Source organism: Emydura macquarii, unplaced genomic scaffold, assembly GCF_026122565.2.
Source record: "Emydura macquarii macquarii isolate MOO-44397 ecotype Brisbane River unplaced genomic scaffold, CSIRO-AGI_Emac_v2 contig_1451, whole genome shotgun sequence".
Classification (NCBI taxonomy): domain Eukaryota; kingdom Metazoa; phylum Chordata; order Testudines; family Chelidae; genus Emydura; species Emydura macquarii.
Genome location: NW_027131588.1, coordinates 2567590 through 2584453, shown reverse-complemented (window position 1 = coordinate 2584453; position 16864 = coordinate 2567590). Strand labels below are relative to the sequence as shown.

The 16864-nt window shown below is 38.4% G+C and overlaps 1 protein-coding gene across 1 annotated transcript in view; it reads left to right on the top strand.

Annotated features, from left to right (window-relative positions):
• The window catches only part of PTPRD (protein tyrosine phosphatase receptor type D), a 1886025-nt gene that overhangs the window by 582446 nt on the left and 1286715 nt on the right, over window positions 1-16864 (top strand). Inside the window, exon 4 of the mRNA XM_067553085.1 lies at window positions 13852-13925. The gene's annotated coding sequence lies outside the window, so the exon portion shown is untranslated. The remainder of the gene's footprint in view (window positions 1-13851; window positions 13926-16864) is intronic.

Sequence of the window (16864 nt, the reverse complement as noted above, 5' to 3'; positions counted from 1 at the left end):
GTAACTTGAGTATCTTCTGTCGGCTTCCTAACTTTTACCTACCGCGTCGTCCCCACTATGCTGCGCCAACAGGAAATGCGCTCCTGTCAATGCAGCAATACTCTTTTTGTGGGGGATGGATTAACAGTGTCGATTTCCAGAGAATTGAGAAGATAGACATACCTTGTATCTACTTGGATGATTTTTAAAACATTTTTCTTCCTCCTAGATTCAAGATTCAGCTACTGGTGACCAACATGCGTTCTTTGTTAATTAAAAGCAAGTGGTCACATCTGCACTAAAACTTTATTTGTACAATAACTAATTGCTCTTTGAATTCCAAATGAAAACATCTTGATATCCTTTTACCTTGGAATTCATCAACTTTTGTTCAGATAGAGTTCACCTTCTATCTCTGTAACTAACCATCTTCAAAATGTTTATTAGAGATCATAAATAGATAATATTGTGTCACTCGTAGGGAGAAAATTCACCATGAGTAAGCAACTTTTATCAGTACAATCTCTTTGTCAAAATAATAAAGGTTAATCTTTTTCATATCTCTGAAAAATATTAGGATTTCACTGTGAAACCTTCCAGATATCTCTGTAGGTTAATAATGTGTTATCACTGTTAGTATCTTCACATCTTTCTAGTAAGAAGATGGAAGTGCTAATCCTTCATGATCTACATACTATTTAAATTTGAGTATCTCATTTTGGAAAAGGTTCAGTTTCCAATTCTCTTGCATCAGTTGTGACACAACAAAAGCCCTGTTCTTCCAATTTCCCTATTCTTACCAGTTTCCTAAATTCCTTTCACAGGTGGTGTCATAGTCTGTCTAATTCCAGAATCCTGCCCCAAGCTGTGCATGCTTTCTCTGCATACAAATGAAGAGATACACGCTGTACTTTTCCTGACTGCTAAATAGCCCCCTCCAGTTTTCTCCCTAGTACTTTTGATGAGCTACGATTGTCTCTTTCTTCTACCATCAAAGCTCAGATAAAATGTTTGTGTGCGATTTAAGTTATATGCACTTTTAAGCAGAGATAAGAAACTTGAAACAGTGCTGGTAAGCACTGAAGGGGTTAACATTGGAAATCTCACTACACCCAGAAGTAGTATTGACTCTGCTGTGTCACTGGCAGGTTATCAACAAGCATTTACCTTTGCTGAACCACACATCTTTGCGTGCATTGGTCCACAATACAGCAGAAATAGAACATTTTAATGTATTTTAACAGTGTAACTGCCTTGTAACACCATCTTCTATCTATCTTAGGCATCTGTAGATGCCTTCTCAATTGCTCCAACCCTGGTGGACCAGGCTCCTGTACTGGACCCAAATCTTGGATCCATGTGCTCTTGGCTTGCTGAGTCTGAGCATAGTTTAATCACTATATCTGTGGCTCTGATACCCCTACTGGCACTGAGGACCCCACAAACCAATTGGTTAGGCCCTGAAATCAGTGATGGTTCTCCCAAGCCTCCCCAGTATCTGCTGCACGATCTCAGAGTTCCACCGCAGCTGTGGGCCATCTGATGTACTGTTTCCCTTTTTTGGGGATTACATATGACTATAAAAAAGTTGCACATTCTTCAAAGCAATGTCTAAACTCACACACACTTTATTCATGGAGACAGCACAAGAGATATACAGATTTATAGAGAAATAAACAATTGCATGCAAGACTCTGCTTCAATTTCCTCATGTTCCTGAGTGTCCTTTCAGTCCCCAAGTAGACCAAAATTGTTCTGCATCACCTCTTCTCATGCTCAGTCTTTTTTTTTTTTTTTTTTTTTCGTATTGGTCTGCTTGAGCACTCACACCAGCCCTTCTGCAAGTTTTGCTCAAGAGTCTCAACATGAGACCTCATGTCCCAGTCTTGCCAGCCTATTTGTCTCGGATGCCAATAATTAGTAAATCAATAGTTTTTCCAGGGAGTCTGCATTGCCTTGCTAATCCAAGTTATTCAACTGTTGATGATCCTTACTGTCTGTCTGCTCCATTCAGAGGAAGACACCCAGGTGCCAGTGTCCCTCTCCTTAACACAAGAAGTATGATTCAAAAATACAATGAAAGACAGACATGAGGGTATACATATAGAGAGAGTTCATAAAATCAAACTGTAATTCACATGAACAGATTTCCAGACTGCCACAACAGTCTCTAATGTTTTCATCCACACCACTCCTGTGAGGGATGGAAGAGCTATTAATCCAATTTTGCAGCTGGGGAAGAGAGAGACTAGTGGTCAGATTTTTAAAGGTATTTAGGTTCCTAAAGATGCAGATAGGTGCCTAAGCACTTTTGAAAATCTCACTTGGTGCCTAGTTGCGTCTTTAGGCAGCTATATAACTTTCTAAAAAATCTGACCCTAAGTGATTTGCCCAGCATCACACAGATAGTTTGTGACAGAATGGGGGTATTGAACTCAAATCTCCAAGTCTTACACTAGCATCCTAACCACTGGACAGTCCTCCCTCACTAAATCCCCTAAATTTTATGACACTGGGAGGTTTAGGAGAGAAAAAAAAGCTTTTGGAGCCTTAGAGTCCCTTACTTACATATGATGCACATACTTAAGAGAGACACACGATAGTACCTGTGCACTCAAAGATCAATTGAGATTTTTCTTCTGTTGTTTGTTTTTTACAAAAAAAATATGAATGGCAGCTTTTCAAATAGTGCATTCTTCCTGGAGTTGGGAAAACCCTCTGGATTTCCATTTTTGTGGTGGTGTGGTTTGGGTGGTGTTTTGTTTTAAATCCACTGTTCTGTTAGATTTTGTTTTACTGTTTCTGCACAGCAGGCTGGCAGTGCAACCTGCAGAATAATCTTGCACTGGTACATGGGTGGACAAGATGATCTCATAGATTTTCCAGTTTCTATCATCTGTGACTCTCAAACCCTGGACTCAAAGCTATACTGATATCATTAATGTTGCAGAGATGAGAAGTGAGTTTTAATCATGAGGTCATTAAAAAGGCCTAGGTAGGAATAGCGGGTAGAGAAAGAGAGACATAGAAATATGAAAGGAGGAAGTCAGTATCTGAAAGACAGATAACTATAATAAGAACATGAAGATGATGATGCCCTAAATATAGGAATAGAGCTGAGTGAATAAGTGATTTTTCAGTTTGCTGGCAGAGCTGGATTTTTTTTTTTATTGTTTTGGATCCAACCAAATGAAGTTGGATTGAATGAAATATTTTGTTTTATCCAAAAAAATTTTGTTTTAAATTTAGACCTCTTTTAAATTTTAGACCTCTAAAAAGTTACTTTTTAGAAATAAAATTGAAGGACACTTCAATATGAAAAGTCGTTTTGAACAGAAAAACGTTGAAACAAAACTTTAATTTTTTCCAAAGAAGTTTTTTGGACCAAAACAATTGGTGAATTGAATATAAATTTATGAAAACTTTCAATCAATCCAAATCTATATTTCATCAAGAGAAAAAAGGGTTTATATGGAAAAAATTTGCTCAGCTCTTATAAAGATGTCTTTAAAAATATTACCAAGGCTTTTCCATCCTATTATTCCTACTTTCTAATGGTTTATTCTTTCTTGATTTTCTGTTGCTCTGTTATAGGCTTCACCAGTTAATAACCACCATTAATTTAATAAATTGTAATTATTGAAGGTGTTTATTGCTCTTAGAGTAAAGTAGTGATAAAACGAGCTGAACACCAGAATCAGCATATTGAAACAAGTTTGCAGTATTCCAGCTTCATTGGCTTTACTTTCTTTGGATGGAAGTTATTTTAGGGTTGTTCAGTGGAACATCACTCGAAGAAAGGGGATGGAATTAAGAGGGAAAATTTATACTGAACATCAGGAAAACTTCTTGAGAGATGGGAAGTGGTGGAATCCCTTTCACTGGCTGCATTTAAAACTAGATTTACAAAACACCAGAACTTCCAGTGTACAGAAAGAACCCTGCATTAATAATGGAATGGATTGATTGACCATTTTCAGCTTGGAAAAATGTGTGCCGCATCCTTCATGTGCTAACTCTTGTGATTTCATCAGATCCTGCATAAACTGGTGATGCCCTAATTAAACAAGTCAAGCCACAAGGAATCAACTGGTGCCAATATGTACATAAAAGAGAGTGATGGTTGGTTTTTTCCAACATCCTGATATAGCCCTGAAATAGAAGTGGGACAGCTGAAAGCTGAGGGAAACTGGTATGTAAGTCTGTGGTTGGAATACTGCCATTCAATTTCCAATGGTGACAGCATGCAGTTTACAGGGCACACAGATTATTGACTTGCTCCTACTCATTCTGCTTCAGATGTGACTGTGTAAAGTACAGTGGATATCCAAGTACTGCTGATTGCAGAATGATTGACTCAGCTTATTGTCATGTACAACACAGTGTTCCACCAGACGTAAGGGGATTGCAAGATCATATAAAATAAATACTCCAAACAGACTGGTACACTTCCCTTGCAGTTTATACTGCTTTACAATTCTGCTGTTGTAACGTGAGTGAAATGAATTTCTGCAAACTCAGACACCAGTTCAGGACAATGGGTTCCTCCTCCTCAAATAAGAGGCAGCATCAAAGGGAATCAACCCTCTTGCAATGTTTGGCAGGTTTCAGGATTCTTGCTGTGACCTTTCCAGTTTACTTTTCTGTCTCTATAAGGACTCTAGCAGTTTTGTGGGGTTTTTTAGTTATAATAAGAGAACAATAGATGGGAAGACTTACAAAATGCTATATCTGCAATTCTTCACTTTGACCTGCTATTTCCTTGTCTTTTGGAGAGCACTGCACCACTACAAATACACTCATCCCATAGGAGAAAGAGCTATGTCCTTCCTGACTCAGCATGGATTCAGAAGACACTTCACACCAGTATGAGGCCATAAACCAAATTTAAAGTGATAGTCCTACTATACCAGTAAGCAGATCTCTCTTGGGAAGGTCTGGGCCGAACTCTGAAAGACATGGCATCCTACCATACCCTTTGATTATTCATATCCCAATACTTATTTGCCTATGGGAGAAAGGGAGGGACACTTCTCTTGTTATAGACCTTATTCTAATTTATAGAAAGAGGCTACAGAAATAGATTCTTGTTGTTCCTTTCACCTTTACTGCCAAAGAGACAGAACCTTGCAATGAAACTAAAACAGGATTTTTTTTAATGGCTAACACATTTTCTTTTGAAGCTAGCTTACTGGGGAAAATTATTAATGGAGGGGATATGTGGAGTTGAGGGGAATTCATCAGATAATTAGGCTGAAATTTAAAAAAAAAAATCAAGATTCTGCTATATGACGATGCCTCCTCACTGAAAAAGATGGTGTTTTTCTGTTTGACTAATAAAGGTTTTCAGGAGGCACTTGGAAGGGTCGGATTACAGTACAGATCTTTAGTGATATGAAGCCCTTCATTGAAAAGGGATTTTTTTGCGGGGTATGATGGTAGAAAGGATGCAGTCTCTGAACATGCCCTTTGCCACTGTAGTATCATGCCTCAGTTTCCCTTCAGGTTCCTGGAAATAATCAACACATCAAAAGATTTTACAAACTTTTGGACAAGTTCTCCCTCTCTTGGGATCTTATGTATTACACACAGACCAGCTCAAATGCCCAGTACCCTTACAAGGATTTCCATATCTGGAAAGGAGAAATTCGCTAAAATAAAAAAAAGTATGTTGTGTGAGTCTATTATGGGAGGAGAGAAGACAACTAGCCATGAGGCCTGTTGACAACAGCAGGAGACCTGGATTCCAATTCCAGTCTAAGTCCCTTGTATCCAAGTCCATCAAGATCTGCCTCAGAATGTTCTTCTGTAACGTTTCCCCCCCCCCCCCCCCCATATTCCCAAGTGTGTTGCCAGCTATAAGCTAGTAATAAGATATGTACTATTGTGGACAGTTTGAGTACTTCCTCTCCCAGCATTACCAATCTCTTGTCTGGTAAGTCTTATCTTCATTTCTTTTCGGGCTGTATAGGAAGCATCTAAAAATCATTTACAGTCTTTACATGTGTTTTTACCCTGAAACCATGCTAGATAGAGCCCTCCATGGACACACACATGTGGATCTGAATCTGATCCGCATCCACCAAACTCAATTGATATCCAACCTGCCATCCACAGTCTCTGTCTTCTAGGTCATCCACACCCGCAGCTCTACCCCTGTTCCCAATTCAGCTGTTTGGCAGCCAACTCTGCTGCAGCTGCTGCTGCTGATCAGCTGTTCGGGGGGCCAGCCCCTCCAGGCAGCTGCTGAACAGCTGATCAGCAGGGGGAGCCCTCCCCGAACATCTGTTTGGTGGTCAGCAGGGGGAGCCCCCACTCCTGGATCTCAGAGGCGGGGGAGCAGCATCAGACTATGAGCTGCAGACAGCTGCTTCCCCGCCTCTGAGATCCACATCCAGTCCACCATCTGCAAAAAATGGTCCGTGGATATAAAACGGTTATCTGCGGATTTGCAGGGCTCTAGTGATAAATACCACAGCTGGCAGCCCTCAGAAGTCCATTAGGGGACAATGGCTTTAAACTCTGGCTAGTATTCTGCATTTTCAGAGGCAATCCTGGAGATGTGATGACAATGATGCAACAGACTAGATCTTCCATGTGTTTTTTGTAATGCGGATACTTGTCCATTACATTTGGAACTCCGATCACTAACTCATTTGGTATAGGTCACCAAACAGCTATTAGAATAACAACCGTTGGACCCTAGCCACTAGAGTACAAAACATTTATGGACTTATTCCTCTGCTGTTGTACATTATTAGCATAACTTCACTGACTCCTTTGGAGATTTACTAATTTACACCAGCTGGGGATCTGGCCCAATAATAATAGATGGTTTCAGAACATAACTCTGTAGTGTGATTGTGTTGTATATCCCCTGCTGTCTTCCAATCAGCTTGTAATTGTTTTGGTTGATAGAATTTCTAGACTAATTATTTAGTGGATTGGTGGTGGGGGGTTGTTTTTAAAAAACCACCTCTGTAATGGGTACCCTAAATTAGAATTAGCACATACGGAAAATGTTAGATATATTTCAAATAGGCTGGTGTAAAAGGGGTCAACCGTGCCCTCTTTGCAGCTGAATGTGCTTCTGTTGAGGCCTGCATTAGTGTCACCCACTAAATGAAGTTGTAGTGAGGTCACTTAAACAGCCCCGTCAAAGAGAAGCCAAACACTCTACAGTAGCATATCTCCCTTTTAATAAAGCCTCCTGAAAGGACCACTAGAATGAGGCTTTAAGGCTGTCACCTCAGAGCCCAGATAAAATTTAAAAGTCCCAAAACAAAAGTCTCTCTGGGTTCCAGCAGCAGCTCCATCTGCTGTAAGGCGTCTGGTTTCTCTACTGCTTGGAGAGCTCTTCATTCTTGCCCCTGTTTGCTCATGGTCTGTCCCAACCCTCCCTACCCTGGAGAGCTTTTGCCTAGTTCAGGAGCTCTGGGAGCTCCCCTCTTCTAGAGCTTCTTTTCTTCTCAAGAGCTTCTCCAGCTGAGCTCTCCTAAGTCTTTTATTACACTCAGGGGACTTCCAGCTACTTAGACTAACTATCCCCAGCTCCACCAGTGTGGGTCATCCCCTTCAACGGAGCTTGTTATAAGTAGACTAGGCATCTGACTCCCTTAAAGGGTCAGCCCTGTGATAGCATGCAGTTGAGGGTCTTCCCTCTATGACATTCAAATAAGATTGTCACACAAGGTTTTGTTCTTATCTAATTTAATATACAAATCCCACAGAAAACCAGGATCAAATAACTGATTTGATAACCTGCTTTAATTACCTGTGTTCAAGTGCAGTGCTGCTAGAGAATGTGCAATAGTGCTAATGTAGTAAGAGTGAGAAAATAACCTAATCCCTTATATTGATCTCTGATGGTTCATAAAAGACAAGCGCACTGATTAGAGTCTTGATTCAGGAAAGCATCCCTATTCAAGACAACATATAGACATATGCTTAAGACCCATTGAAATCATTGGGACTTAAGCCCCTGCTTAAATTTCAGCACAGGCTTAAATGCTTTCCTGAACTGGGGGCTGGGTCAGTAATTTGGTTTCCTATTTTTAGTCAATATATAAGATCACTGTACATGCTTGGTTGTAGAATATTTAAAATGATGGATAATTAGTCACAAATTTGACCACCGCTCTTGTAGAGTTAGCCAAAGAATTTTTTTTTTTAAAGCAACAATGTAGTTTAATCTTTCAGCTTTAAGTGGTAATGCAAATATACTATTTATCCCTGGGTAATACCAGTGGAATAAACAAAAAATATCCATAACTAGAATGTTAATTTGATCATTGTGAACTAGTCACCCAATATAAAATGTTCTATCTTGCAGGTTCTCTGCTGATTTAAATGGTAAGAGGATATTTCTGAAGTCATATGCAAAATCTTGAATTATTGTTTGTTCTTAGTGATTGGAAGTTACTGGTACTTCATTAGCTATAACACCAAGAGGCAGGTAGTGATGTTCAGATAGTGCTGTATCTTATGCTAATATGCAGAACGTTCTCCCACACACACACTTGTGAGAGACAATTGGTGTAACTAAACATGTATCTTATGTTTGAGTTGTCATAGAGATCAATTTCTGCAATAGTCATGAACAGGCAATGGCCAGAAAGTACCCAACTTGGAAGACAGAAGGGCAATAGGTAATACTAATCAGTCCCTTTGGGGGAAAAACCATAATTAATTATAGAAGTAAATATGAACTGATAAGACAGAATGCACATTTCAAGTGGTACTTCAGGATAGTTTACCGTGTCTTGCACAATTTTGGGAGCAAAAGATAGTCTCATCCTGTATTACAATTTGACATCCAAACAGTTAGATCACATTTCAAAGTGACTATGTTATCTCTTGGGTAATGGTTAAATGCTGATAAAAGATTGTGAAGCTCAGAGGAAAGACAGGGCATTCTTATTTATCTGGTGTTATCAGTCTGAAGAATCAAGGAATTAAACAAGATAGACAGCACTCCAGCTATGCTGCTATTGTCAATAGGCTACTATTTGGGTGTCTCAGATGTCAGGATGGATGTGATCCCAATGGGCATTGGGAAGATCAGTTGACAGCATGCATACATTAATGACAGCTTTAATAAATCCTGGCTCTTGTTATGGAACTTAATAAATGAGCTTCTGTGTCCGAAATGTCTAATGCTGCTTATGTATGGAATATATGCAGTGTGAAAACGGTGTGGAGTGAGTTTAATGACTGTCAGTTTTGTATGGCTTTTTGTTATATTTATTTCAGACCTAAAAGGCATTGGGAATTCAAAATGGCAAGGTTGTCCAAGGTGAATATATGCTGTCTGTGTTAGAAAACAGCACAGAAATAAGAGAGTGTGTGTGTGTGTGTGTGTATTCGTATTCTTCATGCAGGACCTTAGTAATAATCACCCAAATAATTATTCAGGTTTGTCAGATGCTGAATAGGGGGTTTGTTACATTATTACTCCTATTTTAAAAAAAAATCTTAGTTATTAATTAGCATATAATAATTAGCTTATTATCATATGCATACCAAATGTTATAGAACCAAACAAAAGTGTAAGTTAAATGAAACTAGGCAGATGTATGTGGTTGTGTTTTGGGGATTTTTTATATATTGTTTTTTGTTTGTTTGTTTTTATGAAAAGGTAAAAATTTGCTGGCAAAAATCATTATTTACTTTGTCCCATAACCGAAAATATTACCTGTGCCCCTCAAAGACTCATAGACTTTAAGGCCAGAAGGGACCTTAATGATTATCTAGTCAGACCTCCTGGACATCTCAGGCCATAGAACTTCTCTCACCCACTCCTGTCATAGACCCTTAACCTCTTGCTGAGTTACTGCAGTTCTCAAATCATGTTTGAAGACTTCAGGTTACAGAGAACCACTATTAACACTAATTTAAACCTACAAGATCATTCCGTATGCTGCAGATGAAGGCAAAAAAATCCCCAGGGTCTCTGCCAATCTGACCTTGGGGAAAATACCGTCCTGACCCCAAATATGGTGATCATTTGGACCCTGAGCATGTTGGTAAGACCCACCAGCTAGACACGTGGGGTCTGTAGTAACTCAGAGCTCTCCCCATCCCGTGCCCCCATATCTGGCCATTGGGGACTTTTGCTGTTATCAGTTGCAGATGGGCCACATGCCATTGCAGGCAATCTCATGATATCATCCCCTCCATAAACTTACCACGCTCAGTCTTCAAGCCGGTTAGGTTTTTTGCCCCAACTATTCCCCTTGGATGGCTTCACTCTTCAGATGGTTAGTAACCTTCATCTAATTTGAAGCCTAAACTTATCAATGGCCTGTTTATATTCATTTGTTCTTGTGTCCATATTGGCCCTTAACTTAAATAACTCCTCTCCCTCCCTGATATTTATCCCGCTGATGTGTTTATAGAGAGCAGTCATATCTTCCTTCACCCTTCTTCTGGTTAGACTAAACAAGTCAAGCTCCTTGAACTTCCTCTTGTAAGGTAGGTTTTCCATGCCTCTGGTCATCCCAGTAGCCCTTCTCTGCACCTCTTCCAGTTTGAATTCATCTTTCTTAAGCACAGGAGACCAGAATTGCACACAGTATTCCAGATGAGGTCTCACTAGTGCCTTGTATAATGGCAATAACACTTCCGTGTCTCTAATGGAAATACATCACCTGATGCATTCTAGCACTGCATTAGCCTTTTTCATGTCTGCATCACACTGGTGGCTTATAGTCATCCTATGATCAACCAATACATGCAGGTCTTTCTTCTCCTCTGCCCTTCCAACTGATAAGTCCCCACCTTATAGCAAAAAATCTCATTGTTAGTCCCTAAGTACATGACCTACTGTCTTACTCTTAACTTGTGCTTCCCCTGTCTGTTTGTGTGGCTTGAAAGCTTGTCTCTCACCAGCAGACATTGACCCAATAAAAGATGGTCTCTGATATCCTGGGATTGACACGGCTACAACTACGCCCTGTCCATTTGTTGTCTGTCATTTTATATTTAGATTGTCAGCTCTCTGGAGAAGGGGCTATGTTTTTTTTCATATATGTGGGCAGTGCCTCGCAGAATGGGACTCAGTCACTCATAAGGACCTCTGGTACTACCCTAGTAGATATAATTAATAATAATTATAAGAAAGCTAGTAATAGACCAGGCAGACTGGACTCTTGTTGATTCAGGCTTGCTCTGACTACAACCAACCAAAACCTGGAAACCCTGGATTTGTATCCTTCTATCACCCTCTAGCAATCTTCCTAGTTTTGTATACTCATACACTGTTCCAGTACTTCCATAGTAATGGTATACAACGACTTTGCTGTATGCCTCACTTACACTTCATTTCCATGTTTCATGACTATTAATTTAAACCCACCAATGTAATCCTGAAACAGGGCTTTTACTATGGTAACTTGAATAACCTTCTAAACACCTCTGTGGGATGTCTGTCAAAAAACTAATGGCAACATCCTCATTTCAAGCATAGTCAATAAAGTAGTTTTCAGTTTCTGTATTCTGCTCTCACTTCATATGCATCTTCCATTAATAACCGTGGGAGATTTACACATCACTGCAGGGTGGGGGAAGGGGGACAAAGCTGAGTAGTAGTGTGCAGATCTCACAGAATAACTTTACCTTTAGTCTCAGTTAATGTTTTATACTTTGTTTATTTTCTCTATTTATAGCATAACTGGCTGAGATAACTTTCAAAACATATATTTGTATTTGCAAAGGGGGGGGGTGCCTCTCTGAGACAATTACATAAATATAAGCCTACTTTAATGCTACGTATAAAGCCCTTCATTACACTATTAACATGGAGTCCAGTCCAAAGCCCATGATGGGTTCCAAACAGAGATTTCTTTCCTGTGTGGTGACTTTTGTTTTTATGTATGAGGGTGTGATCTGACCTTGAGTATTAAATAATTTTATGAATAGAGGTAAACTCTGTGGGCCAAATTCTGGTCTCAGTGACAAAAGGTGCAATTCCCATTGAATTCTCTGTGGAAGTTCAGACAGTAGCTCATTTAATGACAGTTTTATAAGAATAGTATAATGCTAAAAAACTTTTTTTTTTAAAAGTGACCCAGCTGAGAAAAAAATCTGTACCAATTATAAGTATCACATATGGTGGTTCTGTGTTCTGCTATAATGTGGTAAAAGCAGAATTGTAAGTCCAATCTTCTAAATCCAAAGCCAAAAGTGAATATTCCAGGGACTGTCATTTCATGCTTGTATCTTTCTCTGAAATGTTCACTTTATCCTTAAAAATCTGTTATTGATATTGATAATTTTATTGAGCATATGTCAACCTCACCTTCTAGTTGCTTGTTAGCATTTTTCAGAAAGCAGGTTTAAACTTTAGGCAGGCACTGGGAAGGGGGAAAAACACCTAAATGCAATGTAAAATGCAAGTTAATAAGATTTGTAGCAAACTTTTTTCATAAAGGAAAATAATTATATTGAAAGTTAAAGAAAAGATAAACCTTACTAGAAAATGATAAATGTTAGAAGATTTACAGTATGGAAGATATTGAATTCAACAAACTATTGTAGAATACTGTTTATTTCTTAAAGCACACATTTGTGGGCCCTGAACTGCAAAGAAATTGAAATTTTCCATCTCGGTAAAATAATAAACAGGAATATAGTTCTTTGTAAGCAGTTACACATTTTAGGAGAAAAGGAGAACTTGTGATAGATTGTCATTTCTCAAGAGTACATATAAATAGTTAAAATAATTTAGCATTAGCTGGCAACTGACATATGGAATGAATGCTTGCCAGAAGGGTCATCAGAGCAATTTATGCCACAAAAACAGATGGAGGAGGTTGTAAATGGAAGGAATTGGGAGAAGGAGAAAGGGACTAAGAAGAAGAAGTTAGATTATAAAGCAATATTTTTGAGTGATATAAATGTTATTGTCATGAAAAAACAATTATCATTTTTTCCCAAGCTACAAATAATATGCAATCAGTGCTGTGTGAAATGGAACTAGAAGATAATTAAATCCATCTTGAAGTAAATTATACAGATATGCACAAAGAAAAGTAAAGGTGTTTTTTAATTGCACCTTCTTCATACTTGTATTTTCAGATGTATACTGAAGAACCAGATTCTATATTGATGGTGTATCCCAAATTCCAGTCGACTTCAATGACTTTGGCATGTGCAGAGAATGTAGGATTAGGCCCATATATAGTTTTGAACATCCTCCCAAAGCATTTGTTTTTTCAGTCAGTGTAGAAAGGGTTAAAAACGGAGATAAAATACATCCCCGTATGGTAATGATTGACATTTGGTATGGATAAGCTGGGCTGATGGATATTAACTTTACTAAGACCAAGACTACAATCCTGTTTTCACAAACCATTAAGGTAATTTGCCAGGATGATTAACATGCCTGTGTAAGAACTGTGGGCATTGGTAATAACTCTTGGGTATTTAACGAGCTAATAAAGTACCTATGATTCTCATATCAGATTTTTTTTCATTTAAAAAAGAAACCCAGTCCACTGAAAGATAATTTGTTTTTAACAGAATAGCATGTCAGGAAGGTGATTATAAATGGGTATCATAGTTAATTACACAATTGATGTAGCATGAGCATTTTCATCATAAGATGTCTTATGAATCATAAAATTTTGTACATGTGACCTTTATTTTATATTTTATATATTATACTGTTTTGCATAATAAATATTGTATATATTCCATTGTATTATACTGTTATTCAGTAGTGTTAATTTGTAGATGCTCTCCACCTACCATGTACCACTCTTACTATTTGCCTTTTACAAGGTATCAAGATTTGCTCTTGTGAATATAAAAATGTTTAAAAAAACCCACAAAAACCAAAAAACCCACAACTTTTTGTTTTTAATTTTACAGAGGAAAACTTGAGGAGTCTTACACTTTTAATCCTCCAGTCAGTGATTGCCTTGGGAGCATATTGTGGTGAATTGGTAAGTTTGTATCAATTTGTTTATTTCTTTATTCAGTTGAAATGTCATTTTGTGATATGGCTTTTGAAATAGGAGTAGAGAGCTTACTTTACCTTTGTGTTTGGCACTTGTGTGACTGCTGCTGAATACTGTCTAGTTCTGGTGCCCACAATTCAAGAGGGATGTTTAAAAATGGGAGATAGTTCAAAGAGGAGCCATGAGAATGATTGAAGGATTAGAAAACATCCCTTATATCGATAGACTCAAAGAGTTCAATCTATCTAGTTTAACAAAGAGAATATTAAGGGGGAGCATCGGGAACAAATAAATACTTGGCTCTTCAATCTAGCAGAGAAAGAAAGGTTCAACGCAATCCAATGGCTGGAAGTTGCAGCTAGACAAATTCAAACTGGAAATAAAGCATACATTTTGACAATTAGGGTAATTAGAAAAGATTGAATGTTTTTCTAAAAGATAGGCCCTAGGAATTATTTTGGGAAAGTTCTTATGGCCTGTATTATACAGGAGGTCAGACCAGATGATCACAACGGTTGCTTCTGGCTTTGGAATCTGTGCAATAATCCTCTGCAGTGTTGTGGATTCAACATACTAAATTCCAGAAGCCTCAAGGATGTACTTATATTGCTCAGCAGAAGAGCTGGTTGCAATTTATTATTATTATTATTTATTATGTATTTATTATTTATTATTTCAAGATTTCAACAAAACTTTTAATCAAAATGTTCAAGTATTTCCTTCCCTCAGCCTCTTTTCTACCTGTTCCGCTCAACAATCTAGCTGGTTACCGGAGAAGTCTGAGGGGTGGTAGCTGCATCCTGTTCAATCAATTTTTGGCTGACAGATAGTTTCTATATAGCTGAGATGTGTAAGCGAGTTAAATTAGGAGGAAGTACTGACGGTGTCCTCATGATTCCAGAGGGGATCTGGCAAATCCCTTTCTCCCAATAATAGTTATTATCTAAGGATCTTTTTTCATAAAAGAATACAACGTTTTTAATAAGAATCTTTTTGCTGAATTTGACCCTCAGCTGGGAGAACAAGATAACTCTCAGAAGAATTTTGAGAAATGCTGTGATCCAATGGATAGATCACTGCCCGGTGAGCGGGTCAGGAGCCTTAGTTTCTATTCCTTTCTCTGTTTACCGATTCACTGTATGACTTCAGGCAAGTCATTTAACTGTTCTGTGCTTCAGATCCGCCTAGTGAGAAGATACATATTGAATGTTCTTTTTGCAATAAAGTGGACATCATAGTAGTATTTGAGTCCAGGAACTCATGAATACTAACCATGATAAGTTATGTGGTTTATACTAAGTCATTTAACCTTTCTGGGGCCTGTTATTCCATCTGTAAAACTGGGATAATAATATAATATCCCTCATTTATCTAAATCTCCTCTTGTTTGAAACAAGATTATGTCCTGCCTAACATCCACTACTTGTAAAATTTCCTTTGAACTCATTCAGTATTCCCCATGACATTCATATAATTAAAGTTGTATGGTACTTTGCTACTTCAAATGGGTGTTGCAAGGATTAATTAGCTAATTCTAGCAAACCCCCTGTAAAATACAGGCTCCATTCATGCAAAATCCTCCATGCAAGAAGCACCAAATGAAGTAAGTGGAAATTCAATGCATTAAGGGGTTGTGGGGTCATGCTCACAAAACACCATATAACTGCTTGTTGTTGCTCTCATTATTTACTTGAATATACGCAATATACTTGGTCAATAAAAATGTATGTTGGTGGTATATGTAGGACCACTGGCTCCTCTCATGTGATATCTTACCTTCAGATCTGGTCAGTTCTTCATAATAATGCAAGGAGAGCTTATTAGGCGAATATATTCTATAATTTATAAAAGCATCACACGTTCCAGAACCCGCTCCAAGTTGCAGCAGGCAGCTTTCTTCTCTGATCATGAAGGGCTCTCATTGCTAAGTGAAGAGTGACCCTTTGAACTATCCTGCCATCTGCCACACCTTTGAAAAACAGTATCAGCTACTCCCCAGAGTCAGTGTCTAATATTTCAGAGGAAGATGTGAACAATCCAGCCAATTGTGCAAATTGTACCTGGAGGAACAATTTCTTTCTGATTCTTGCAGGTGAATAACAGCTTACTGTGTGATTTGATCACCCTTATAATTATTTTAGTTAGCATAAATGCAAATTTTATTAAAAGTAATAAAATTATACAATCCATTTTGTGTGCTCTTATTGTAAATGTACAGCCAGTGGTTCCATTCAGTAATGTGTTTTGTCCAAGACAAATAAGAATGATCCCAGATTCAAATGTGTGCCCTTAAGCAGAATTATCTACGACTGTAGTTTCTTAAAAAAAATAAATTCTCTGTTGCAATACTTAGCCAGTGATTTTAAAGGAACTTAAGTAAATAAATATGAGAAAAATATGCATACTTATATTTTACATAAAAAAGAAACCTGGTCTCTGTTTGTGTGTTAAGTTTTTTGCTCAGAGTAATATTTTCCACAGCATGCTGAAGACCTTATTACTTATATTTGTGCTATGGGATTATGAGAAAATGCCTCTAATTGTGTCTCCTAATCATTCAAAAATAAATTTCCTTGGAGCAATCATTGGAGATAAAAAGCTTGGGGGAAAAAGTTTGACATGAATAAATGAATTAATTACTGTGGTGGCTGATGTCCACACGATCCCTCCTTGGGTTGGTGGAGTGCGTCCTCACCAGGAGCACCTCCACCAACCTAAGAAGGGCAGGGTGGGGAGCTGAGAGCCTGGTCTTTCAGCTCTGCTGGCAGCTCCCTGGCAGGAGCCAAGCTGCCACACAGTCTCCTGGGCTTCCAGCAGGCTGCCCTCTCCATTCTCCATTGGGAGCCAGGGGAACCGCCTGGGTCTTTTCCCTTCTCTGTTCCAAGCTGAAAGCCAAAGGAAGCCGCTCAGGGCTTCTCACCCCT